The 27,213-nt window shown below is 41.8% G+C and overlaps 1 protein-coding gene across 1 annotated transcript in view; it reads left to right on the forward strand.

The window, feature by feature from the left end:
• The window catches only part of MAP2 (microtubule associated protein 2), a 602,201-nt gene that overhangs the window by 90,352 nt on the left and 484,636 nt on the right, over window positions 1–27,213 (forward strand). Inside the window, exon 2 of the mRNA XM_030210839.1 lies at window positions 5,515–5,571. The gene's annotated coding sequence lies outside the window, so the exon portion shown is untranslated. The remainder of the gene's footprint in view (window positions 1–5,514; window positions 5,572–27,213) is intronic.

Below are 27,213 nucleotides of genomic sequence, written 5' to 3' on the forward strand. Positions count from 1 at the left end.
TATAGGCGTACAACACAATTAAGAAACAACTCCTTCAGGCTTATTTTCGAAAGAGAAGGGCGCCCATCTTCCAACCCAAATTGGGAGATGGGCGTCCTTCTCTCAGGGTCGCCCAAATCGGCATAATCGAAAGCCGATTTTGGGCATCCGTCGCAGGGATGACCAAAGTTTACGGGGGTGTGTCGGCACTGTAGCGAAGGCGGGACTGGTACGTGATTAAGAGATGGGCATCCTCGGCTGATAATGGAAAAAGAAGGGAGTCTCTGACGAGCACTTTGCCGACTTTACTTGGTCCATTTTTTCTTGCGACCAAGCCGTGAAAAGGTGCCCGAATTGACCAGATGACCACCGGAGGGTATTGTGGATGACCTCCCCTTACTCCCCCAGTGGTCACCAACCCCCTCCCATCCTTAAAAAAAAAAACTTAAATTTTTTTTTGCCAGCCTCAAATGTCATACCCAGCTCCATGACAGCAGTATGCAGATCCCTGGAGCAGTTTTAGTGGGTGCAGTGCACTTCAGGCAGGTGGACCCAGGCCCATCCACCTGTTACACTTGTGGTGGTAAATGTGAGCCCTCCAAAACCTACTGTACCCACATGTAGGTGCCCCCTTCACCCCTTAGGGCTATGGTAGTGGTGTATAGTTGTGGGAGTGGGTTTTGTGTGTGTGTGTGTGGGGGGGGGGGGGGTTGGGGTGCTCAGCACCCAAGGTAAGGGAGCTATGCACTTGGGAGCAATTTGTGAAGTCCACTGCAGTGCCCCCTAGGGTGCCCAGTTGGTGTCCTGGCATGTGAGGGGGACCAGTGCACTATGAATTCTGGCTCCTCCCACGACCAAAGGGCTTGGATTTGGTCGTGTTTGAGATGGGCGCCCTCGGTTTCCATTATGGCTGAAAACTGGGGCGACCATCTCTAAGGTCGACCATCTCAACATTTAGGTCGACCATCTCTAAGGTCGACCTAAATGTTGAGATTTGGGCGTCCCTGATCGTATTATTGAAATGAAAGATGGACGCCCATCTTGTTTCGATAATATAGGTTTCCCCACCCCTTTGCAGGGCCGTTCTGCGAGGACGCCCTCATGAAAACTTGGGCACCCCGTTCGATTATGCCCCTCCTGTCATACATAGATATCAACATTGGCCTATTAAGTAGTTCAATACTAAAGAAAACCTCATATCTAAGTTTTGGATAAACAAGAGGGTTTTAATTGCTCGTATCTTATCATTGATATCCTTATGTCAGAGGTATAACTCTATATGAGAGAAAAGAGGTGTCACAAGAGTGTCAAGGAAGCAATCGGTCTATAACAGCACAATGTTGTAGGCAGTCAAAGATTTTGGGCAAGCCACTTAACCCTCCACTGCCTCAGGTGCAAACTTAAGGGCAATTCTATAAAGTGTGCTCTGATTACCCACATAATTTATTAGAATAACGGCACATACAAGTGGAAATGCCAAATATCTGCCTAAATGCCATTTTGTAAATACACATATTTTACAGCAAGGCATAGATCCAGGCAGAGTCTATATGGAGCACAGGTGGGACTCGCACAACCATGCATAACTTACAGAATACTGTAAATCATGGAGTGAATTCTATATATGGTGCCTAAAAAATGGGCACCGAAAAAAGTGCTATTCTATATGCCTTGCTTAAAGTTTTATAGAATACCGTTTAAGTGCAGGGGTCGCGCCTAAATCTAGGCGTGTTCACTTGTACCAAAGAAAAAATTGGTGCAAATGCCAGCACCTATATTTAGGTGCATTTCTCCAATTGAGCACGTAACTCGAATCCATGGCCATGCTCTGCCCCAAACCACCCATGACCCTCCCATTGTCACGCCCCCTTTTCCAGGACATGTGTACAGCTTAAATAGTATGAAACAAAATAAGCATTAGAGCAGAGAGCAAGTGGTGAAAATTGCCAGATGAGAATCTTAAGATCTTGTACAGAGAAGTCCTGGTTATCTGCGACATCTGTTCTTCAGCAGAGAAATTTCTATTGCTACAATGCCTTAGCAAAGGCTGAAAATAAACTGTTTTAATTTGGTAAAAAGCTTGATTCACTTAGGTAGCCAGTCAAACAGTATAATACTGTTGAAATGAGCATGTGGTGAGTTTGCTGCCTATTTTCAAAATAACATTGTAAAGAACAGGCATGAGCTAGAATAAGGGCAGCAGCTGTTTACTCTTTTTCAGCCACAAACATAAAAGAGGTTTTACTTTGTTCCACCAGAAGGTGTAAGGGATTCTAGTAGACAGCAATATAACGAAGATTTTATAGAATTTTGTCAAGGAGGTCAGCGGGGCTCAAATGAACTTCAAACTGTTTTGAAAAAGCTTAGTCCAGTGCCCCATCTGGTTGAAACTTGCTCAGCATGATTAATTAGGGCTGCCAGTTCCAGGCTAAAACGTGGCATTCAAGCCAATATGAATACCTCTCTTACAGAAGGGAATATGCCAGCAGTTCTAACATGTTTGGTAGTCTGTTCATTCTTTAAAAAAGCTAAATTTAAATAAGAAAAACTGTGGTAATTTTAGGCCTCTGTCCAGTATTCCTGAAATGAGTAACTTGGTGGAATTACAGTGACAGGAGTAGAGGATGAAGGTCTGTTGAACCTTTGTCAGTTTGAATTCTGAAAGGAGGCTATAGGACACAAACAATTCTGGTAGCTCTTTCAGATGATAATTTCAAGAAACTTGGATAATGGATAATGGATACCAGTTCTCATGGATTTGAGCTCTGCATTTGATACTGTGGATCACAGTATTTTACTTAGGCATCTTGCTTGGATGTACTGTTTTGAAATAGTTTTCCTTCTAGCTTGAATAGGTAGCAGAACAGAGTAATCGCCCTACCAGTTTTTTGCGTCTAGAGGTTTGAGAGGGGGGCAGAGCTTGGCTTGTTTGGCCCTCCACAGCACAAAGGTGTTCTACTGCCCCTGCTATCTTGTGGAAAGAAGACAAAGTTCATTTTAGGGGATTTTGGTTCTGAACCATGGACACTTGATTGTGGAGTATCCCAGGACTCTGTTCTTAAACTGTAAACCCTCCTCAGACAGGAAAATATCTACTGTATCTGTTACTGAACTGTAACTCGCCTTGAACTACTGAGAAAGTCATGAGCTAAATCCAAATTTATTTAATATATATATATCCGTTGAGAAACTTAGGGTCCCTTTTACCAAACTTACCCATCAAGGTAGCGGTAAGGGCTCTAGTGGTAACCGGGCAGCGCGCGGCACTGCCTGATTACTGCCAGGTACACTCCAGCATTGGATATGACGGAAGAGGAAAAAGATATGTAAAAGATAATGTTGTGTGTGTGTGTGAGGGGGTACTGGCCCCCCAAATGATCTGGACGAGGAAAGGAGGGAGATTACCTGTCCTAGTGTGTTTTGTATTTTTTGGTTTGTGGGTGGGAATTATCCTTCCTGGTGTGGTGGGAGTTGGTTCAGTGGGAGTTGTCCTAGGTGAGAATTGTCCAGATGGGAATTGGTGGGTGGGAACTGTTCAGGTGGAAACAGACCTAGAACCCTATATAAAGTTCAGGGTGCATCGAAGCTCTAGAAAATTAAAAACTACCACATAAGCAGTGGCTTTACTGGGGTAATTCTATATAGCAGTGGTTCCCAAAGCTGTCTAGCCAGTCAGATTTTCAGAATATCTGCAATGAATATTCATATTCATGAAGTGCATGGAAATCTAACTTGTGAATATTCATTGGGGATGTCCTGAAAACCTGACTGGCTAGGGTTCCCCCATGACAGGTTTGAGAGCTACTGCTCTAAGGAGCCCCCTGGTGTTAGATGGCAGGAAGGTGCATAATTGGCAGTATTTTAATCATGTATGCACAGAAGTGGCAACATATGTTTATAGATGACCTCTTATAGAATACCGACTAGCAGAACGTACCATGTTTGATGGCATCTGCTTTGCTGGTGGATATACACATAGAGTTTGGGCATACTGTGAATGTAGCACACATGTACATGTAGAAATGATACATTTTAACGTGGCACAGGGATTTACACCAGCTATAGGGCTGATATAAGCTTGTTCTCTACTACTTGCATCAGTATTCTGTACACAAAAGTAGGCATCTACTTTTCTGTATAAAACAGGATTAAAATGGAAGCCATAAGCAGTACCTACAGGAGGTACCCTGTTATAGAATTGTCGTTTGTCTGGACTGTGGGGTTAGCTCTGGTCCAGGGAGACATATTCGTATGTGTTCTGATGTCTATTTGTAGTGCATGAAATTCCACATGTGTGAACATTTGACAACACCTTGGCTGTGTTGTCTGGAATGAGAAAGAATAACAAAATGAAGAGGATGTCTCTCCTTCCACTGCTGTAATAAGCTCCCTTCTCCCATCCTTTTCTAGCTGTGCTGAAATAGCCATCCTAGACCAGGCTAAGAATAGTGTTGGACATTTTAACAATTCAAGAATATCATTTTGATACTTCCTCAATAGAGGAACCCTGGGTAGTTCATGTCAGGTTTGCTCAGTATGTTTTCAGCTGGAGAGTGACACGGTCAGGGAATTTCTGTGGAGGCAGAAAAAAGAAAACAGATGAAGCTGTTGCAGTGGCGGGACGCCAAAAAATTGCACTGCAGTTCTCGGTGGATGGCTGCTGGTCCTCAGTTTCCCAGGACCTAAGTTCAGTTTAATTGCCCTCTGTTATATTTTGGCTTTTCTTCTGGATGGCAGTTTTCCAGATGTCAATTGACTGGCACTACAGAACACTATAAAGGTTCTGGGTAATCTAAAGAAAGAATGGAATCTTTATGTTCCAAGAAAGGGCAAAAGCTGGTAGTATGAGAAACTCTCACTAAACAGTTCAAATATATATCATATCAACTTAACTGATCTGCTTTTTTCTATGTGTGTGTGTACAGTATATTAGTTCTGTTGTTTAATTGCAGCTGTGAACCAGCCACCTCTGGATGTCAAGATGAGTGCTCTAACCACTATTCCACTCCTCCACATTCAGCATCCTCTTGTCCCTTCCCTTCCTTTGTTCCCATGATGTTGCATGATATTTTTTCCTCATGTTTTCTGTCTGTAGGTTAATCTGTTTGTAGTTCATAGAGTGATAGTCTTTCCCTCCCCCCCATTCAGATTTTATTTCAATTGCAAGCCACTAAGATCGTTTGTATAGGCCTACAAAAATAATCCTTAATGAAACAAATCACTCCTTACACCACCCACATGCTTTAAAACACCCCTCACACGACCTTACCTAACACCTAACACCTTCTAATTTATTCCTCTTCTACCTCCAGATTATTACAGACTGTATCTAAGATTATGTAATGAACTTTTCATATTAACACCCTGTAAGCCACATTGAGCCTGCAAAAAGGTGGGATAATGTGGGGTACAAATGCAATAAATAAATAAATAAAATAAACATAATGTGAGTATTCAGATGTTTGCTGTAAATTACTTGTTGCAGCAAAAAAAAAAAAAAATTAAAATACATTTTGTTTTCTTATTTGATTACAGATTTCTTTGGTTGACCAACAGTAGCTGGCATCTGTCTGTTCGGAACCAGGCTCTTAGGTAGGAATTTCCATTTATTTTGGTTATAAGATTGAAAACATTGGGGAAATCTCTCAGCAATCAATAGTTACTGCTATGGAACTTCTCAAACAGACAAGATGCTAACTGCTAAGGTATATTTTACCACAGTAATATTGGGAAGTCCCTCTGTTGTAATTCAGACTCCGCTAAAAAAAAGCACTTTTAGACAAAAACCTTAACAGTGAATTTAAACACTTGCCCTTCTTCCCAATTTCCTCTAGTGTACTCTCATAGAGGTGTAGGTACAGGTTGACCAAGTGGCCCCTTACTGCCCACATCTTCCATGTTTCTGAGATAGGCCTCTGAAGAGATTCCTTTTAGCTGAAAGATGTTTGTTTGGAAAATGTTTTTCCATTGTGTAAACTAACCTGTTAATAACTTCTGCAGTAGGGATGTGCTTTCACTAGTGTGCATTTGGTACATTAGTCTGCCTTAAATTTTGTGTGCTCTAAAGTGATTTAATATGTACTAACCTATGAATTAAGGCACAATGTTGATTAGTGCTTAATAATGGGGTTCATTTTCGAAAGAGAAAAACGTCCAAAAAGTGTCATAAAGCACCATTTTGGATGGATTTCTTCTCAAAATGTTCAAATCGGTATTTTTGAAACCTGTTTTGCAGACGTTTATCTATGCATTTCATCTGCACTGCATCCAAATCACGAGGAAGTGTAACGGGCATTTTGAAGGGTGGGCTTAGGCCATTCCTAACACTTGGATGTTTTACAGCCATAATGGAACAAAACGAAAATGTCTAGAGTGAAAACTTCAATGTTTTGGTCTAGACCCGTTTTCAGAAAGAATAAGGCACAAAAAGGTGCCATAAATGACCAGATAACCACTGTAGGGAATCAGGGATGCCCCCTTACTCCCCCCCAGTAGTCACTGACCTCCCCCCCCCAAGAATGTGAATAAAAATAGTACTCACCAGCCTCTGACAGCCTCAGATATTATAGACAGGACCCAGCGGTTCCCAAACTGTGCGCTGCATCACCCTTGTGCACCGCAGCAAACTCTCAAGGGTGCCACAGTGCATCGCTCCCTACTTTCCCCTCCCACAGGTCTGGCATCTTCCGCTTCCTGCGGACACCTTAGCAGAGTAATCCTGGAAGCACAGAATATGGGTATTTTGATATTGTAGCTGTTTGCCCCCCCCCCCCCCCCGCAGTGCTTATCGTATCAGCATTTTATGGGTATAATTAAGCACCCTGAAGATGACCACTCTTGGGCGATCTCCTCCCGCTTTAAGCTGTCCCAGCCGATGAGCCCTTTCCACCTGAAAATCACCCGCTAGATCTGGCAGTGCCACTGCTTTGGGAAGCCAGTCTTCCAGAAATTTCCTTAAGTCTCTTTCTAGGGCGGTTTCCGGGAGGCCCACCAGCCTTAAGTTGTTTCTTCGGGAACAATTTTCTAAATCTTCTAACTTCTCATCCAGAGCCGACAGGCACTTTAAAAGTTGTGGCTGTCCCTCCGTCAACTTTTGCACTGTGTCTTCAACGGTCCCCACTTGCTGTTGCACCACCTGAAGTTCCGCTGCCATTGCCACGTACCTCTCCTCCATCCCATCCCACCACTGATTTAACCTCCATTATTATCTCTGCTGCCCACTGAGAGCTCGGGGTCGGCGGCATGCTTTTGTCCGCCATCTTGGAATCTGTCAGTCGCCCCAGTCTTTCCACGAGGATTTGGTGGCCATCTGCTCTGGTAATTAGCTTCACAAAGGTCGTATCATACTCAAACCATGAAATATTATATAAAGTTTTTCTTTCAGGAGAAAAAATGCTGATTCTGAGAGCTGGTTATAGCGGGTGCTCCAGAGCAGCGATTCGCTACCTCCTCACTCCTCCATAACCCCTACCAAGCAAGGCTCTTTTTTAAAAGGGCCGGGAAATGGGCTTGCACTAATACTAAAACTAGTGAGTGCCTATTTACGACCTGAGCCCTTACCGCCACCCATTGACCTAGCTTTAAGGGTGCACGCGCTACCCATGCAGCGCCAATGTGGGCACACTGCCGGATACTACCGGGAACACTCCCCGTGGTAGAAAATAGAAATTTATTTTCTACCATGGGATTTGGCACACGGCAAACTCGGTATTACTGCCGGGCACACACACTACCCCGGCAGTAGTTCTGATTGGGCTTATTCTCCCCCCGCGTTAGCCCTCCTGCGCCTTTGTAAAACGGCCATAAGTGATGTGCATTGTTATGGAATGTGCTTCGATTTCCACGCAGAAATCTTGACATGATATAGAATCCTGGGGTTAGTGTGGTTTTTTTTAGTTGGTGCCGATTTATTTGTTTACATATTCATTACATATTCATGAAACAAATTAGCCTATAATCGTAGACTATGTGGAAGTTATTTCTTCAGAGATGGTAACCCTGGAGTAGATGGTTGTAGAGGGGTGAAGTGAGGACAGGATGCAACAGTAGGGGTGGCAAGGGGTGTTTTTTCTATTTCAAAAGGTTGGCAACCCTACCTTATATTTTAATATTTCACTGGTTTGAGTGACAGAGCTATCGGGCTTTTTAGCCCAGGTACTGTGCTGGTAAGGCAGGTTGAAAGGTTCTCCCTAGCTGTGGTATGGTCAGAGGCGGGAAATTCAAACATAAGACGTGATTTCAAGAGGAAATCTTAGTTTTGTAATCAGAGGAGAATTATGCTGTCTCACCAATTGTAGTGGATACTTCTTTTGTTCTTCAAGTTTCCTGCATTTTCTATCCTCTTCTGGAAAGTGGAGAAGTAAAGTCTGCCTGCCTCCATATGAGGTCAGTCAAGGGTTTTTAGTCTGTTGGTGGATTAAAATAGAAGCACTGAGGATTCAGGCAACACTTCTTACTGCTGAATTCCTCAGGCTGCTATGTATGAAACTAACAAAAAAACCCCCCCTGAAAATCAGGAAAAAATAAAAACTAATCAGAATATTTTTGTATGTGCAGATCCCTAGTCTGCAAAGACAATCCCCTGGGTTTTTCAACCAAGTCTGGTGCCAATATACATTACTACTATTGGACATTTTTTTTATTTTATTTTTTGCATAATATATTTGTCTTACTTAGTTGTGGCTGTGTCACGGTTTCAGCTAGTACTATATATATTTTTGGACAAACATGGGATATATTGAAGGTTTCTAGGACACTGAAGATGGCTATTCTAGGTTGGATTTTTAGAAATATATTTTATAGAAACCGAGCATTTGTAGCACTCTTGAACTTTGATAGTTTGGCAGTCCAAGAAAACTTTATATGAACAGTAGGAATATGCATTCACGAGCAGACCTTCAGTTTATTTGGGCTCTTTCTCTTCTCTTTCTCTTTTTCTCTTTCTCTACCATTGAACTGCCTGCAGAGTGTGGCTTCTTGGGATTTAAATTTCATTTTTGTCTACATATTCATATTTTGTGCTCACTCTGGGGCCCTTTTACTAAGCCGTGGTAGGCTCTACACGCGTACAACGCACACCCAAATTATACCGCCAGGCCAGCGCGCCCTCTTGGTGGTCATTTCAGATTTGGCACGTGCCCATAACACGTGGATGAATTATTTCCTTCTACGCATGCCAGTTACACTGGTAATCAACACTTGGTGCACACCAATCAGTCACTGCGTGTGTAGTGCGTAAGCCTTTACCAATTGATCAGTGGGTGGCGTTAAGGGCTCAGGCCGGTTTTGGGCGCGCGCTGGTTTCATTTTTACCACAGGCCCTTTTCCCATCTCATTAAAAAAGCCATTTTTTGTAGATACAGTAAAAACTGGCCCAGCCCGCGTCCAATACATGCACCTACACTACCGCAGGCCACTTTTTACCACGGCTTAGTAAAAGGGCCCCTCTGTGCCTAGCAAGGGTCTGTTTGTGTTCAGTTTTTGTGACCAAGGCCAAGATCTCTGTCTGCATGGAGTTTCTATTTAAGCATCTGTAATAATTCAGCTTGTTCAGTTTCCCAATAGGCATATTGATGTTCTTGGTCTGACTGTAATATTTACTGTGTTGAAGTTTCCTAGGTAGGTTCCTTGTTGTGTTACTTCTGTAAGTTACTGGTTTTATTAGCTATATAGGTAGGTCCTGAGTGATTTTTGTAGGTTTTATATTACAGACACTTCACAGTATGCTTGGGACTGGAGGGTCTATGTTTTTACTGATAATACACTAAAATCACCTTTTTTTTTGTATGGTGAATTCCTGGGGAAATGCCCCTTTTCTGCTTTGCATCCATGCTTAGAAGATGAGCTATGGGGGTTTCTTTGGATGCAAAAAAAATATTTAAATTAACATTTTGATAGTCCAGTGTGCAGTGCTAGGGGTTGGTATTTTTTTTTATATTAGATTTCTTAGGCTACATATTTAAACTGGTACTTCAAAGGTAATTTACCTGTTCTATTAATACATCTTAATATGTTGTTTATATTTGTTATAAAGCAAGTTGAAGGATATGTACTATTGTAGTAATTTTGCAGGATACTGTGATGTATGTCAAGATGTTGACCAGACTCAAGTCCACTATAATGACAAAAGTTTAAGTTACGGGATAATGTGACTATGGGGTCCTTTTACTAAGGTGCGCTGAAAAATGTACTGTGGTAGTGTAGATGTGTGTTTTTTAGGCGTACGCAGAATTATTTTTTAGCACACCTATAAAAACTGCCTTTTTTTTGCAGAAGACGGACATGTGACAAAATGAAAATTGCCGCTCTTCCATTTTGGGTCTGAGACCTTACTGCAAACCATTGACCTAGCGGTAAGGTTTCACACGGTAACCGGGTGGTAATGGTCTACGCGCGTCAAATGCCACTTGACGCACGCCAGAAAATAAAAAATATTTTTCAGACGCGCGTAATGGCCATGCACCAAAATTGAAATTACCACAAGGGCCACGCGGTAATCGGGTGGTAACTACAATTTGGCACGCGTTGGCACCTACGCGGCTTAGTAAAAGGGCCCACCTATATTTTTAAAATGTCAGTGTTTCCAAAGTTTATGTGAGTGTGCAGGACAGTTGTTGGGCAGAGTGTTTGCTTAAAAATCCATCATCAAGTGTACTCTAAGGCATTATATAAGAGTACACCAAGCACTACTCACACCTATATGCCTAGTGCCCCCCATGTTGTCTGCTCTCCCCCCCCCCCCCAAAAAAAAAATGTCAGCCTCTTGTAAAATACAGTGGGAATTCTCTACCTCTTTATCTGGATGTATGAATTCTTTTCTCCATATACTGTCTAAATTCTGCCTCTGTGTGCATAATGTTGAAGCCTCTATTTAGTGAAGGGTAATTGATAGCATTTGTTGAATAATATGGCTCAGGTTTATTTTCAAAGACACTATTGTATTATTGGGTCTGTCAACCTGCTGCTTGGTTTCTATTGAAAAATAAAAAACCCCAGTACCGAATAACATCATCAGAAATGAGGATCATGAAACCAATTCATAACCACCTATTAACACTCTGAGCCACAAATGTATAAGTCATATGTCCGGACAAGTGAGCACCTCACCCACAGAAATGTAATGTCTGTCATCCACCCTGGAGACAACATTGCCCATCCTTAGCTGAAGAGAGAAATAATAGCCACAGATGAGATGCAGTGTTTAAAAGAATTAAAGAATAGTCTTCTTTTTGTTCACACCCATAGGATCTATAAAAATGAAGATTTTAATTAACATACAAAGCGAATAGGTGTGTCTACTGTAAACACAGGTGTGGTTTGGATTGCCAGTAATGGAAAATCTGTCATACCTTTTTCAATTTTGGAGTATAATTTTTTATATAGTTACTGAAAGTTGTGATAGAAGCAGGATAGAGAGGGAAACATGGTGCATTATATCTTTCAGTTTGGAAACCAGACTGTTGTGTTAAGTCTATGAAATGCTTACCACTTTGAAGGGCCATTTTACTAAGCCGCAGTAAAAGGTGGCCTGCGGTAGTGTGAGCGCGTCTTTTGAGCACAGGCTGGGCCATGTTTTTTACTGCATCTAGGAAAAAGGGAATTTGTTGAAGGGGCCAGAAAATGGACGTGCGCTAAAATTGAAACCATCATGCGTCCATTTTCGGCCTGAAACCTTACCGCCACCCATTGACCTAGCGGTAAGGTCTTACGCACTACCTGGGCAGTAAGCATGCAGCGAGCTCCAACTGCCATTTACCGCTAGGTAGGCGCCATGCAGAAAATAGAAAATATTTTCTACTGCGTGTTTTTGGCATGCGCCAAATTCAGAACTACCGCCACCAATTTACCTTGCAGTAACTGGGCGGTAATGCCAATTTGGTGTACACTGGACGCACGTAGGCCCTCACACATTGTAAAAGGGTCCTTGAGTTAAAGAAATAGATTTTCTTAAAATGGCTCCACTAAGCTGCTTTCTAGTTGATGCTTGGGGTGGTGTCTAGGAACCAGTGGTGTGCTGGAGCAGGCTCTCGAGAGCCATTTGTTAAGTTTTTAAGAATTTTGGGAGCCGGTTCTCCATGGCTACTTTAACAAATGGATCCCAAAATGTGGGCTTGGGCCCCTCCTGAATTCTCTTTTACTTTGCTGGCGAGAGAGAGCCCCCTGTTAACAATTTACCAGCACACCCCTGCTAGGAACAGTCAGCAGACAAGAGTAGGGTTAAAATTGCTTGGAGTAGTTGATCAGTAAATTTTGAACAGTTAAAAAATAAGCTGACAGTAACACTTCTTACATTACCTTTTCAGTATACAGTTTCCTCTGTCAGTGATTTTCAACTTTTTTCATCTCATGGCACACTGACAAAGGACAAAAATGGCACACTGACAAGGTGTACTGTCAGTTTTGTGAGGATATATATTTTATCGATTAACAAACGAGTATTAAATTTGTGTTCAATAATTAACCCCCCCCCCCCCTTTTACAAAGCTGTGCAGCAATGCTGACACAGCCCATTTACTTGAATGGGCTGTGTCGGCATTACCGCACCAGCAGCCGCTAGTGTGGCTTTGTAAAAAGCGAGAGGGGGGGGGGGGTACATTTTTAACCATGTTATTTTTATAGCTGAATATTTTTATTGAAAACAGAAGTTGGCAAAAGGGTAAAAATACACATCAAAAATAACTAAATTAGCCACATGCATAGGAGCCAACTTTTCAAAATTATTGGGGGTGCTAAGCCCAGTGGAAATAACCCTTCCTTGGACACACACAAGGAATTTTCTCAATATTGGGGGTGCTCAAGCACCCACAGAGTCGGCTCCTATGGCCACATGTAACATGCATTCAAAAACAATTTTAAAGTGAATAAGACACCTCCCCCCCAAAAAACTCACTACAGTGCTGGTGGTGACATCTCTTCACTGCATCCGATCCATAGCTCTGTAGGTCTAAATTCCTTTATAATAGACTCCCACCAGGCACATATTTTTAGAACTACCCCCATAATGACAAAGTAATGAGATCATACCACACGGACACAATCTGAGTGTCGCACAATTTTCACTATATTATAATCTGGTTAAAATGTGTGATGAGAACTAGCAAACTGCCAAAAGAAAAAACACATACAACCCTAGGACTCACTATAATTGAGCCAGTTAACAATGCATGGCCAAGTTAAAGTAGATTTAATATGAAGTTTCCATGAACTTCCTCATGGTATTTGGGTACACAAACTTGGGAATTTAGTCTTTGTTTTTCCTCACCTTTTTTCCTGTAGCGGTCAGCAATTTGGACAGCCTGCTCGTGCCAACCCAAGCCTTCTCTCTGATGCTTCCTGCCTGTATGGAAGCCGGAAGTTGCATCAGAGAGAAGACTTAGGGGCTCTTTTACTAAGGCGCGTATGCGCCTACGTCAAATTGGAAATACCGCCCGGCTACCATGTGTCCCGAGTGGTAATTCCATTTTTGGCGCACATCTAAAACATGCGGTAGAAATTTTCTACCATGTGGCGCTTACTTGGCGGTAATCGTCAGTGTACGCGCACTGACGATTACTGCCCGGTTAACACACGAGACCTTACTTCTAAGTCAATCGGTGGCGGTAAGGTCTCAGGCCTAAAATGGATGCAAGCTGGTTTTAGTTTTGCCACATGTCCATTTTTGGCCACAAAAAAAAGGCCTTTTTTGCAGGCCTGCTGAAAAATGGACCTACACGCATCCAAAATAGGCACCTACACCAGCACAGGCCATTTTTTGGCGTGCCTTAGTAAAAGGGCCCCTTAGAGATTTGTGCTAGCAGGCTGCCAACTGCTACAGAAGAAATCTTATAATGCCAGGTTGCTGGCTGAGGATGGGACAGGAGTGACAAAAAAAAAAAAAAAAAAACTCCTGTGGCACACCTGGGGAGCAGTCATGGCGCACCGGTTGACAAATGCTGCTCTTAAGTTGTAGGTGCAAACAAATTTATCTAGTTTAGAATTTGTACTTTCAAAGACATGAAATCCTAACACATCATGAGTACAGCTTGTCATCTTATAATCATTTCAACTGGGTATGATATTTAGAAAAAGCATGTGAACCTTTGAAAATGACCATTTATCTGCAATGGCCTGAGGAAGATGGGTTAAACTGCAGGGCCACCAAAGGGAAACTGAGGGGTCCTTTTACAAAGGTGCGCTAGCATTTTTAGCTCGCGCTAAAAATAAGTATGCACTAAACGTTAGTCACCCATATATTTCTATGGGCATTGCTAGTGTTTAGCGCGCACTAATGATTAGCGTGCCCTAAAACCGCTAAAGCACCTTTGTATAAGGACCCCTGAGTGTACAAATGAGGACATCGGTGATGGAGAAAAGGAGGCAGGAGGACAAGAGTATTAAAGAAGTGCAGAAAGCAAAGAGAAACTTCTCAAAAAAGAAAACACTGACAACAGTTGGATACTGGTGAAGAAAAAGTGAGACAAACTCACAAAAGTTTGACTGAAAAGCGTTATCTATAGGGGAAAGGAGGGACAGGATTAGAGGATGCGGAGACGAAGGATGTCTTGTTTTTGTTTTCCATATACTAATGTTGTGCCGAAATGTGATGCCAATAACATTTGGGTTTACTTTGATTCAGAAGGAGCTCAAAATCTACTCACTGGAAGAGAACAGAAAAAGGAAACTTCCAAATGTAGCAGGCTTCAATAAAAGTTAAGAAGGAAGGATACTATATAATAATTTTACGTCAGCAATGCTTTCGTTTATAAAAATAAATCTACTCCCAAACACAAACATTTTTTTTCAGGAGGTCATTTATCTTTTTTTTTTTCTTCATTTTAAAGGAACAAGATAAAAAGAAACAAAAGCAAATAATGAAAAATTCATACCCCTAAATTTTACTAGGGACATACAAGAAAAGAATGTTTGGTTTATTTTCAGATTGTTTTATGGATTTTTCGTGTATTTTCAGACATTTTCCAGTTCATTTCAGAAATGAACACGTGTAAACTTTGATTAACATGCATAACAATGTTTTCACATGCACAAATCACATTCATGTGGGTGTTTCATGCATGTAAAATTGATTGTATTGCACATTTTCCAAACAGAAACCAAAACAAAATGCATATCCCTAAAATTTACTCTTTGTTTAATCTGCTTTGCTTGTTTTTGAATGTTGACTTCTTTGATTCTTTTTAGAGTTCAAGGCTCTAGGATGTATTTATTTGATTGATCACTTCTCATGCATTCATTATAGCTGCTGGTTGAGCAGAATGCTGGAAGAGTGAGGAATACATGTGCTTCCGAGTACTTCATTCTTCTACCCATTCAGTTTATGGATAGGAGCAGTGAATAATCCCATTAAATACATATTCATGAATTATTTAAATATGCAATTTAGCCTGTAGTTCAATCAACTAGTTTTGAATATTTAATCATTTGAGTTATTAGCTTATTGTTTAATTAATGCACCCAGTGGAAATGCATCAAAGTGTAAACCAGTGGTTTCCAAACATGTTCTTGGGGATCCCTAGCCAGTTTGGTTTTCAGAATATGTTCAGTGAATACTCAGAAATGGTTTTGCATGCAGTGCCTCCATTGTATGCAAATTCTCTCATGCATATTCATTCAGGTTATGTTAAGCTTATACAGCTTAAAATAACCTGAGTCTTTTATTTTGTATTTGTATTTTTGTGTCTCAGGATTGTATTTGGACTTTCATTGTGTTTAATCCCAAGGAATAGAATTGAGAATGCATATTCATTGTGGATATCCCAAAAACATGCCTGGCTAAGGGGTCCTTTTACAAAGCTGCAGTAAAAAGTGGCCTGTAGTAATGGGGGCGCATCTTTTAGGCGTGCACTGGGCCATTTTTTACTGCAGCTGAGGAAAAGGCAATTTTTTAACTGGCCGGGAAATGGGCCTGCACCCTTACCACCACCCATTGACCTAGCGGTAAGGGGTCATGTGCTACCCACATGGTAACCATGCAGCGCGCGCCAACGTGGACGCTCTGCCGGTTACTGTCAGGAACGCCCCCGCTGTAGAAAATAGAAAATTATTTTCTACCGCAGGATTTTGGCGCACGCCAAAATTGGTATTACCATTGGGCGCATGCGCTACCCCAGTGGTAGTGCCGATTGGGTGCACGCTACCCGTGCATTAGCCCTCCCGCGCCTTTGTAAAAGGTCCCCTAAGTTTGGGAATGTTTGGTGTGCGCTCTAAAGCATGACAATTATAAATTCAGAAAAGCTGTTTTCCAGGGTATTGTAGTTAGAATTTTTTTGTGTGTGTGTTTTTTTACATTTAAGTGTTGGCAACACAACTCACAACAAGATTGCAATGCAACTTCATAACCCCCATCCCCCCATCTAATCCTGATACTGTCCAGTATAGCACTAGTACTTGTGTCCTGGCTTGGCCACTGTTTGCAAAACAGGGTACTGGGCTAGATGGACCATTGGTCTGACCCAGTATGGCTACTCTCATGTTCTTATGTTCTAACATATTTGGTACTAACAAAAAATCAAGCTAAAATGTAAAGCTAACAATGTGAGTGAAGATAGAACTCTCCTACTTACCCATATAATCAATAAAACACTCAAGACTTTCAACATGATATTAAAACTAACTAGTCAGAAGGAAGAAGCGATATGGATCACCTTAAAAAGAGAGGATAGAACCTCTATCCACGTGAGTGTTGTCTACAGACCTCCGACACAATTAGAGGAATTAGATAAAGACCTGATCGCAGATATTCAAAAGCTGGGAAACAAGAGAGAGGTGCTGTTGCTGGGAGATTTCAATCTGCCGGATGTAGATTGGAAGGTTCCGTCTGCGGTATCAGAAAGAAGTAGAGAGATCGTGGATGCTTTCCAAAGTGTTTTGCTCAGGCAAATGGTGACAGAACCCACGAGGGAGGGAGCGACGCTGGATCTGGTGCTCACAAATGGGGATAGCGTGTCAAATATCCGAGTGGGTGCCCACCTGGGCGGCAGTGACCATCAAACGGTTTGGTTTGATATAACAGCTAAAGTGGAGAGCGGCCACTCAAAACTCAAAGTCCTGGATTTCAAGCGTGCTGACTTTAGCAAAATGGGGGAATACCTGAGGAAGGAGATGATGAGCTGGGAGGAAGTACAAGAAGTAGAAGGACAGTGATCCAGGTTGAAAGAAGCTATAAATAGGGCCACAAACCTTTATGTAAGGAAAGTAAGTAAAAGCAAGAGAAAAAGGAAACTGATATGGTTCTCCAAGCAAGTGGCTGAGAAAATAAAGGCTAAAGAGTTGGCGTTCCAGAAATACAGAAAAACTCAAGAAAAGGAACATGGGGAGGAATACCGGATGAAACTGAAAGAAGCCAAAAGAGAGATACGTCTGGCGAAAGCGCAAGCGGAAGAACAAATGGCTAAAAATGTAAGAAGGGGTGACACCATTTTTTTCAGGTATATTAGTGAAAGGAGAATGACTAAAAAGGGAATTGTGAGACTAAAAGATACTGCGAACCGCTATGTGGAAAATGATGAAGAAAAAGCAAATTTGCTAATTAGATACTTTTGTTCTGTTTTCACAGAAGAAAATCCTGGAGAAGGACCACGATGGACTGGAAAAAGTACAAATGAGAATGAAGTGGATAGAGCACCGTTCACAGAAGAGAGTGTGTGAACAACTTGGAAAGCTAAAGGTGGACAAAGCCATGGGACCGGATGGGATCCACCCCAGGATATTGAGGGAACTCAGAGAGGTTCTGTCGGGTCCTCTTAAAGATTTGTTTAATATATCCTTGCAGACGGGAGAGGTTCCGAGGGATTGGAGAACGGCGGATGTGGTCCCTCTTCACAAAAGTGGTGATAGGGAAGAAGCTGGAAACTACAGGCCGGTAAGCCTCACTTCAGTTATTGGAAAAGTAATGGAAGTGATGCTGATGGAAAGGATAGTGAATTTCCTGGAAGCCAATAAGTTGCAAGATCCGAGACAACATGGTTTTACCAAAGGGAAATTGTGCCAAACGAATCTCATTGAGTTCTTTGATTGGGTGACAGGAGAACTGAATCAGGGACGAGCTATGGACGTAATCTACTTAGATTTCAGCAAAGCTTTTGACACGGTTCCCCACAGGAGGCTCTTAAATAAACTGGATGGGCTGAAGATAGGACCCGAAGTGGTGAACTGGATTAGAAACTGGTTAACGGACAGACGCCAGAGGGTGGTGGTGAATGGACTTCGCTCGGAGGAGGGAAAGGTGAGTAGTGAAGTGCCTCAGGGATCGGTGCTGGGGCCAATTCTGTTCAATATATTTGTGAGTGACATTGCCGAAGGGTTAGAAGGTAAAGTTTGCATTTTTGTGGATGATACTAAGATCTGTAACAGAGTGGACACCCGGGAGGGAGTAGAAAACATGAAAAAGGATCTCAGGAAGCTAGAAGAATGGTCTAAGGTTTGGTAATTAAAATTCAATGCGAAGAAATGCAAAGTGATGCACTTAAGGAATAGAAATCCATGGGAGACGTATGTGTTAGGCGGGGAGAGTCTGATAGGTACGGACGGGGAGAGGGATCTTGGGGTGATAGTATCTGAAGATTTGAAGGTGACGAAACAGTGTGACAAGGCGGTGGCCGTAGCTAGAAGGTTGTTAGGCTGTATAGAGAGGTGGGTGTTGATGCCCCTGTATAAGTCATTGGTGAGGCCCCACCTGGAGTATTGTGTTCAGTTTTGGAGGCCGTATCTTGTTAAGGATGTAAAAAGAATTGAAGCGGTGCAAAGAAAAGCTACGAGAATGGTATGGGATTTGCGTTACAAGACGTATGAGGAGAGACTTGCTGACCTGAACATGTATACTCTGGAGGAAAGGAGAAATAGGGGTGATACAGACGTTCAAATATTTGAAAGGTATTAATCCGCAAACGAACCTTTTCCGAAGATGCGAAGGCGGTAGAACGAGAGGACATGAAATGAAATTGAAGGGGGGCAGACTCAAGAAAAATGTCAGGAAGTATTTTTTCACGGAGAGAGTGGTGGATGCTTGGAATGCCCTCCCGAGGGAGGTGGTGGAGATGAAAACGGTAACAGAATTCAAACATGCGTGGGATAAACATAAAGGAATCCTGTTCAGAAGGAATAGATCCTCAGGGGCTTAGCCGAGATTGGGTGGCAGAGCCGGTGGGGGGAGGCGGGGCTAGTGCTGGGCAGACTTATACGGTCTGTGCCAGAGCCGTAGGTGGAAGGCGGGACTGGTGGTTCAGAGGAGGGGATAGTGATGGGCAGACTTATACGGTCTGTGCCAGAGCCAACTGGTGGGAGGTGGGGCTGGTGGTTGGGAGGCGGGGATAGTGCGGGGCAGACTTATATGGTCTGTGCCCTGAAGAGGACAGGTACAAATAAAAAATAGCACATAAGAGTTTATCTTGTTGGGCAGACTGGATGGACCGTAAAGGTCTTTTTCTGCCGTCATCTACTACGTTACTATGTAACCCTTTAGAGGTAGCTGCATCTTGTGACAACCATTGAAATGAACCCCAGATCTTGTCAAATGTATCCATATGATGATATCTAAAAAGTTAGTTTGTGTCAAGAATACCCTCCACACTCTCTTGATATCATATGTGCACATGGCATCCAATGTTTGTGTGGCGGTTACAATACAGTATCCTACCAGTGCTCACTTGTGCTGTTAGAAACCTTGGTCCCTTCATTCTAGTAAGAAAAATGTCAGGATTCTTTAGTTCATTCACCACAGTTATTTCTAAAACCAAACGTACCATTCAGAACCCACCCACCAGGCACTAGTTATATTAACAATCAGTTTTCTAAATAGTGCATGGGAAAGCAGAAACAAGCATAGAGTAGTGGCAGAAGCTAGCTACTTACATGTACTTTAACAAGCTTTAAAACAAAATCTGCAATAATATAAAACTAAAATTAAGAACAAAAATTACATAATTTATTGCAAATTGAGAAATTTTATACTAGCTGTGCTCCTTTTACCTCCTTATACCGACTCCTTTCGTTTATCTATCTGTAACTCTTCACAGTACAAACAGGTACTCCATTAATTATTAGGGACCATGTTTGATAATGTCATTAAGCCCTTCTGCATATTTTGAAAGACCACAAGAGGCCTGTCCCCTAGAGCAGTGGCTCTCAAACCAGCCAGTTGGGTTTTCAGGATATCCTTAATGAATATGCATGAGGCAGATTTGCATATAATATAGGTGACAGGCATGCAAATCTGTTTCATGCATATTCATTAACTCTACAAAATCTGGGTAAATAAATTCCAATATAGTTGTAATCTTTTAACATCTAATATATTACCACAACTATGAATTATTCTAAAACTTTTGTATTATATACTTCAAAATTAGTGTTAAAATACTGTGAAAATATAAAATCACACACTTATAGTGCTGCTATACACATAACATTAACACGTCACCACTACCCTATACATTATATCAACTACTGCCTGCAGCTCTACTGCACAAGGAGAGGAGTGGCCTAGTGGTTAGGGTGGTGGACTTTGGTCCTGGGGAACTGAGGAACTGAGTTTGATTCCCGGCACAGGCAGCTCCTTGTGACTCTGGGCACGTCACTTAACCCTCCATTGCCTGCCACATTGAGCCTGCCATGAGTGGGAAAGCGTGGGGTACAAATGTAAATAAATAAATAAATAAAATAAAAATCTTAATGAGAGGAAATATACTTATCTCAACAGTCCTCCAATAGTTTGTCCAAATAGAAAGTCCACGTTGCTCCACACTGCACTGACGGTGTACAACAGTTATATATCCAAGGAGGATACGGATCAAGAAAGGGATCTGGGTGTCGTCGTCGATGATACGCTGAAACCTTCTGCTCAGTGTGCTGCTGCGGCTAGGAAAGCGAATAGAATGTTGGGTGTTATTAGGAAGGGTATGGAGTCCAGGTGTGCGGATGTTATAATGCCGTTGTATCGCTCCATGGTGCGACCGCACCTGGAGTATTGTGTTCAGTACTGGTCTCCGTATCTCAAAAAAGATATAGTAGAATTGGAAAAGGTACAGCGAAGGGCGACGAAAATGATAGTGGGGATGGGACGACTTTCCTATGAAGAGAGGCTGAGAAGGCTAGGGCTTTTCAGCTTGGAGAAGAGACGGCTGAGGGGAGATATGATAGAAGTGTATAAAATAATGAGTGGAATGGATCGGGTGGATGTGAAGCGACTGTTCACGCTATCCAAAAATACTAGGACTAGAGGGCATGAGTTGAAGCTACAGTGTGGTAAATTTAAAACGAATCGGAGAAAATTTTTCTTCACCCAACGTGTAATTAGACTCTGGAATTCATTGCCGGAGAACGTGGTACGGGCGGTTAGCTTGACGGAGTTTAAAAAGGGGTTAGATAGATTCCTAAAGGACAAGTCCATAGACCGCTATTAAATGGACTGGAAAAATTCCTCATTTTTAGGTATAACTTGTCTGGAATGTTTTTACGTTTGGGGAGCGTGCCAGGTGCCCTTGACCTGGATTGGCCACTGTCGGTGACAGGATGCTGGGCTAGATGGACCTTTGGTCTTTCCCAGTATGGCACTACTTATGTACTTATGTACTTATGTATGCTCCGTAGTCGGTATATTAGTTGAGTCAAACTTCAAGGATATAACAGTCCCCAAAAATGTTATATGCAGAAGGGTGCCATGACGTAATATCTCACCAAGAAACAAGGGCAATAATGCTGAAGCTGTAGCCCTTTTCTTGGTGAACTATAATGTCGTGGCACCCTTCTGCATATAACATTTTTGGGGACTGTTATATCCTTGAAGTTTGACTCAACTAATATACCGACTATGGAGCATACCTTGGATATATAACTGTTGTACCATGTCAGTGCAGTGCGGAGCAACGTGGACTTTCTATTTGGACAAACTATTGGAGGACTGTTGAGATAAGTACATTTCCTCTCATTAAGATGTATATTGATCTCGTTGTGTAGTAGGGCTGCGGGCAGTAGTTGATATAATGTATAGGGTAGTGGTGACATATGTTTATGTTATGTGTATAGCATCATTATAAGTGTGTGATTTTATATTTTCATTGTATTTTAACACTAATTTTGAAGTATATAATAAAGAAGATTTGGAATAATTTATAGTTGTTTTAATATATTAGATGCATATTCATTAGGGATATCCTGAAAACATGACTGGCTCGTGGCCCCCCAAGAGAGATTTGAGAACTACTGCCTTAGAGGACTTCAGACTTCTGCAGGAGGCAGAAGAGGAGTAACCGACACAATGGGTTAGCTCAAAGAGGTTTGATAATAGGAGATGACATGAGCCTATGTGACCCATTATGTGGGCTGAAGCCAGTAGGCGGAGTTTGTCACCCTATCAGTTTAATTGTTTTGGGTATACCAAGATGGAGGCGGCTGCATTATGGAGAATTAGAAACCTCCTTGGGTGGAGTGGGTGGAGACCAGTTTCAGCCTTGTGACATCATGACGTCTCCTGTTATCAAGCCTCCTTGGGTTAGCCCTTGCCCAGTATGGAAGATTCCAGATTTCCAGCCTAGTCCTAAGTTGGGCCTTTTCTTGGTCCCTGGAATATTGTGCTGTACAACCATAGACTTTTCAATTCTCTAAAGAATTAGGAGTAATACATTATTTCTAGGATCCGAGTTGTAAGGCACAATATTATAATGATTGAGATTTGCAGAAAGTCAAGGAATGAAAAGGAATCAGCTCATGAATGCACGGACTTTGGCCAGCGTTGGTGTACTTGGCCTAATCCTCTGACAGTCTGAATACTGCGTATTTCTATGTCATCCAGAAACATGTTCTGAGGATATAATATTTGGTGGGTACTGTTACTGTGTCAGATTTTTATTTACTACTAAGAAAGTATGAGCCAAAATCCTAATATTTATTATTTATTACTTAACTTTGCTACCAAGGCACTCAAATTGAGATACAACCGTGGATAAAAGATTTTTAAAAAATCACTAGAAATCGAAGAATACAATACATTAAAAAATACTATGCAATGATTTACAGTAGTGAGAAAGGTCACAAGATAATCATAGAAGGACTAACCTGCTCATAGGACATACTGTACAGATAAGAGATTGTGGAGTAAAATGTTATACAAAGCAAATATTATGATGCAGTAGCATGAACTGTTTAAATGTATGGACTCCGAACATGAGAGAAGTTTCTAGCAATACATTGAACAGGCTGGTTTTAATAGTCAATTCTGAGCCTGAAAAGACGAACAGGATAGATTCATAGTAAAACAAACATCAGTTCATAAAAACAGGCTTATAATAGAAACTAACAGCATTTAGGGGCCCTTTTACTAAGCAGCATGGGTAAGTATGTGCCCCAATTTTGAACTACCGCCTGGCTACCATGTGGCCCGGGCAGTAATTTCATTTTCTACTCATGCCCGGAAAATTTCTGGCGTGAGGCACTATCTGGGCGGTAATCAGCATCGTACATGCAGTGATGATTACCTCCCGGTTAACGCGTGAGACTTGACCGCTAGGTCAATGGTTGGTGGTAAGGTCTGAGGCCCAAAATGGAAGCACACCAATTTTTATTTTGCTGCACGTCCATATTCAGCTAAAAAAAGGCCTTTTTTGCAGGTGCGCTGAAAAATGGAACTGTGCATGTCCAATACATGCGTCATCACCAGCGCAGGCCACTTTTTGATGCACCTTAGTAAAAGGAACCCTTAGAAACCAATGGGATATCACTCAGATGTCATAAGTATCAACGAGTTACACTAAACCCATATAAAATGCTTTAAGGTACAGAACATCAAGAATAGACTTGGTCAAACAACCATCTTTTGATCAGCTGGTGAAGGGCCAAGAGATCAGAGGAGAATCTGATTTCTTTGTCTTTCAACAGTGGATTTGGGAACAAAAGCCAACAAAGTCTGTTTGTGTCCTAACCAGTCTAACCTCCCTCAGGGATCGTTATTGGAATACCTAATTTTCTGATCATCCATCCTTCTACGTAGACTTTCTGTGAGGCACTGTGTTCTCCTGGTTTCACTCTTATTTAGAACATCAATCTTTTAGAGTATGCTGATCACAATCTACTTCTGAACGGTGTGTTTTAATCATGTGGAGTACTTCAAGGTTCAATTTTAGGCCCTCTGCTTTTTAACATTTTCCTTTCGCCCCTGGCATTTTTAATTCAGTCTTTAGGATCTGCATTCTTCATCTATGCAGATGACATTTGACTTTTGACTACTGTTGATTCTTCTGTTATCAATTTATCATCTACCCTGAAATTCTATAAATGGTGCTTAAAACTGTGTGTGCAAATTTGCACATGCAATTTAATTGAATAATGAGCTGATTAGCACTGATAATTGGGTGCTAATCAATTATCAGCACTAATTGGCATTAACTGAAATTTATGCATGCATTTTTAGTCAGAGTTCTGCACTTTTTGTGCACATGGCTCCAAAAAGGGGGTGTGGCCATGGGAGGATTATGGGTGGATCAGGGGCACTCCTACAATTTATGTTCGCTGTTATAAAATAGGGGGGGGGGGGATCCACGTCTAATTTAGACAAAAGGATTTACACCAGGGTTTGCTCAGTGTTAATCCCACATTTAAAGTTAGGCGCCGATCCTGGCGCTAAGCGTATTATATAAATGGCGCCTAAATTTCTGTGCTGTTTTTACAATAGCGCTTAGCCTGTTATTTTTTCGGCACTGATTTTTCGGTGCTGTTTATAGAATTTGGTCCCTAGTGTCTCCTTACAGTTAGGGAAAATTGCTGACTGGCTTTTAAATTGAATTCCACTAAATCTATTGCAGTTATGTTCCCGGCTTAATTAATTTCTAAATTCATATTCACTAACTTAATAATATACTTATCCCATTTCAGGGCTCTGTTAAAGCTCTTGGCGTTACCTTAGATAGACACTTGACTTTTGATTTACATATATCCAATCTTAAAAGAAAATTCTTCATATTAAAACACTTGTTTAATATTTATTCAGTTCTGCATCTCAGTACTCTTCGTCTTTGACATTCTTTGATACTCATATTTGGCTTACTGTAACTCATTAGTTCAGGGTCTGACGCTTTCCCATATTTAGAAGGCTACAGTTGAGCCAAATACATTAGTCAAGTTGCTTTTGGAGTCAAAAAATATGATCATTTGACCTTGTTCGGCTACTTTTGGAAGCAGGATACTGGACTAGATGGACCTTTGGGCTGACCCAGTTTAACTGTTCTTTTGTTCTTAGCTCCCCCTTTGGTCAAGAAATATTGAGGACTATTTTCAAAGCACTTAGACTTACAAAGTTACATAGAGGGGCATTTTTGATATGACGTCTAAGCCCAACTTTGGACGTTTTGAAAGAAACGTCCAAAAGCTGAATAGGAAAGAAGGTCATTTTCAGAAAAGAAAAACATCTATCTTTTGGTGTTGAAAATACTATTTTGAGCAAGGTTTTGTGATTTGGACGTTTTGTTTTTTTCAAACAAAAAAATGTCCAAGTGCAAAGCGCACAAAATCAAGCCATTGGGATGTAGGAGGAGCCAGCATTTTTAGTAGACTGGTCCCCCAGACATCCCAGGAAAGCAGTAGGGCACTCTAGGGGGCACTGCAGTGGACTTCATAAAATGCACCCAGATACACATCTCACCATTGCTCCCTTATCTTGTCTGCTGAAGGCAACTGTACACCACTAACATAGCCCTTATGGGTGGAGGGGGCACCCATTTGTGGGTATAGTGGGTTTCTGGTGAGTTTTGGAGGGCTCACAGTTTTCTCCACAAGTGTAACAGGTAGGGAGAGGTATGGGCCTGGGTCCACCTGTCTGCAGTGCACTCCACCCACCACTAGACTATTCCAGGGACCTGCATGCTGTTCTAATGGAGTATAACATCTGAGGTTGGCATAAAGGCTGGCAAGTAATGTTTTTAATCACATTTTTGGGGGTTGGAGGGAGTTAGTGACCACTGGGGGAGTAAGGGGAAGTCACCTCTGATTCCCTCCAGTGATCATCTGGTCATTTAGGGCACCTTTTTGTGCCTTGTTTGTTATAAAAACAGGTCTAGCTCAAAACGTCTTAGTGTTAGTCTTGGATGGTTTTCTTCTGTTCCATTATGGTTGAAAAACATCCAAGTGTTAGGAATGCCCAAATCCCACCCTTAACACACCCCTGACACGCCCCCTTGTGATTTGAATGCACTTATGATGGACTTCATAGAAAGACGTCTAAAAATTGGTTTTGAAAATACTAATTTGGACGTTTTTGTGAGAAAAATGTCCAAATGCAGATTTATGCCACTTTTTGGATGTTTTTCTCTATGGAACTTTGTAAGTCTAAGTGCTTTGAAAATGAGCCCCACTGGCTTCTGATTTTCTTTTCAGATACCATTCAAAGTTCTTGTCATTACTTATCAGATTTTTAAAATTCTGGATTATCCTCTTTTGTTTAGTTTGCTCTCATACCGTTCTCTCCAACTCGTTCCCTTTGATCTTCACAACAGAATTTCCTAGGTGCTCCCTTTCATTGTCTAGATATCACTAGGAATTCTTGTTTCAGCTCTCTGTTTAGTAAGGCACGCTAACATTTTTAGCACGTGCTGAAAATTAGTGTGCGTTAACACTAGAGACACCCATATTATTCCTATGGCTGTCTCTAGTGTTAGCACATGCTAAAAATGTTAGCGAGTCTACAGCGTGGCTTAGTAAACAGGGCCGTTAGTGTAGTAGCTCCAACTCTTTGGAATAGCCTACCCTTGGCACTTACACGGGGGTCCTTCTACTAAGGTGCGCTGAAAAATGGCCTACAGTAGTGTAGGCGCGGGTTTTGGGCGCGTGCAGATCCATTTTTCAGCGTGCCTGCAAAAAAAATGCCTTTTTAAAATTTTTGCCAAAAATGGACATGCGGCAAAAATAAAAATTGGCGCGTGTCCATTTTGGGTCTGAGATCTTACCACCAGCTATTGACTTCGGTAAGGTCTCTTGCATTAACCTTGTGGTAATCACCTATGCACGTCAAGTTGGAGTTACTGCCCGATTTTCACCACGCGCCAGAAAATAAAATATATTTTCTGGTGCGCGTAGCATCGTAAAAAATGAAATTACCACATGGGCCACGCAGTAGCCAGGCGGTAACTCGAAATTGGCACGCGTAGGCGCCTGCGTGGCTTAGTAAAAGGGCCCCTCAGTCTCATAAGACATTTAAAACAACTTTTAAAAAACCCTATTGTTTTAATCGAGCTTTCCTGGCGAATGTTTTTAAGG

Source organism: Microcaecilia unicolor, chromosome 7 (genome assembly GCF_901765095.1).
Source record: "Microcaecilia unicolor chromosome 7, aMicUni1.1, whole genome shotgun sequence".
Taxonomy (NCBI): domain Eukaryota; kingdom Metazoa; phylum Chordata; class Amphibia; order Gymnophiona; family Siphonopidae; genus Microcaecilia; species Microcaecilia unicolor.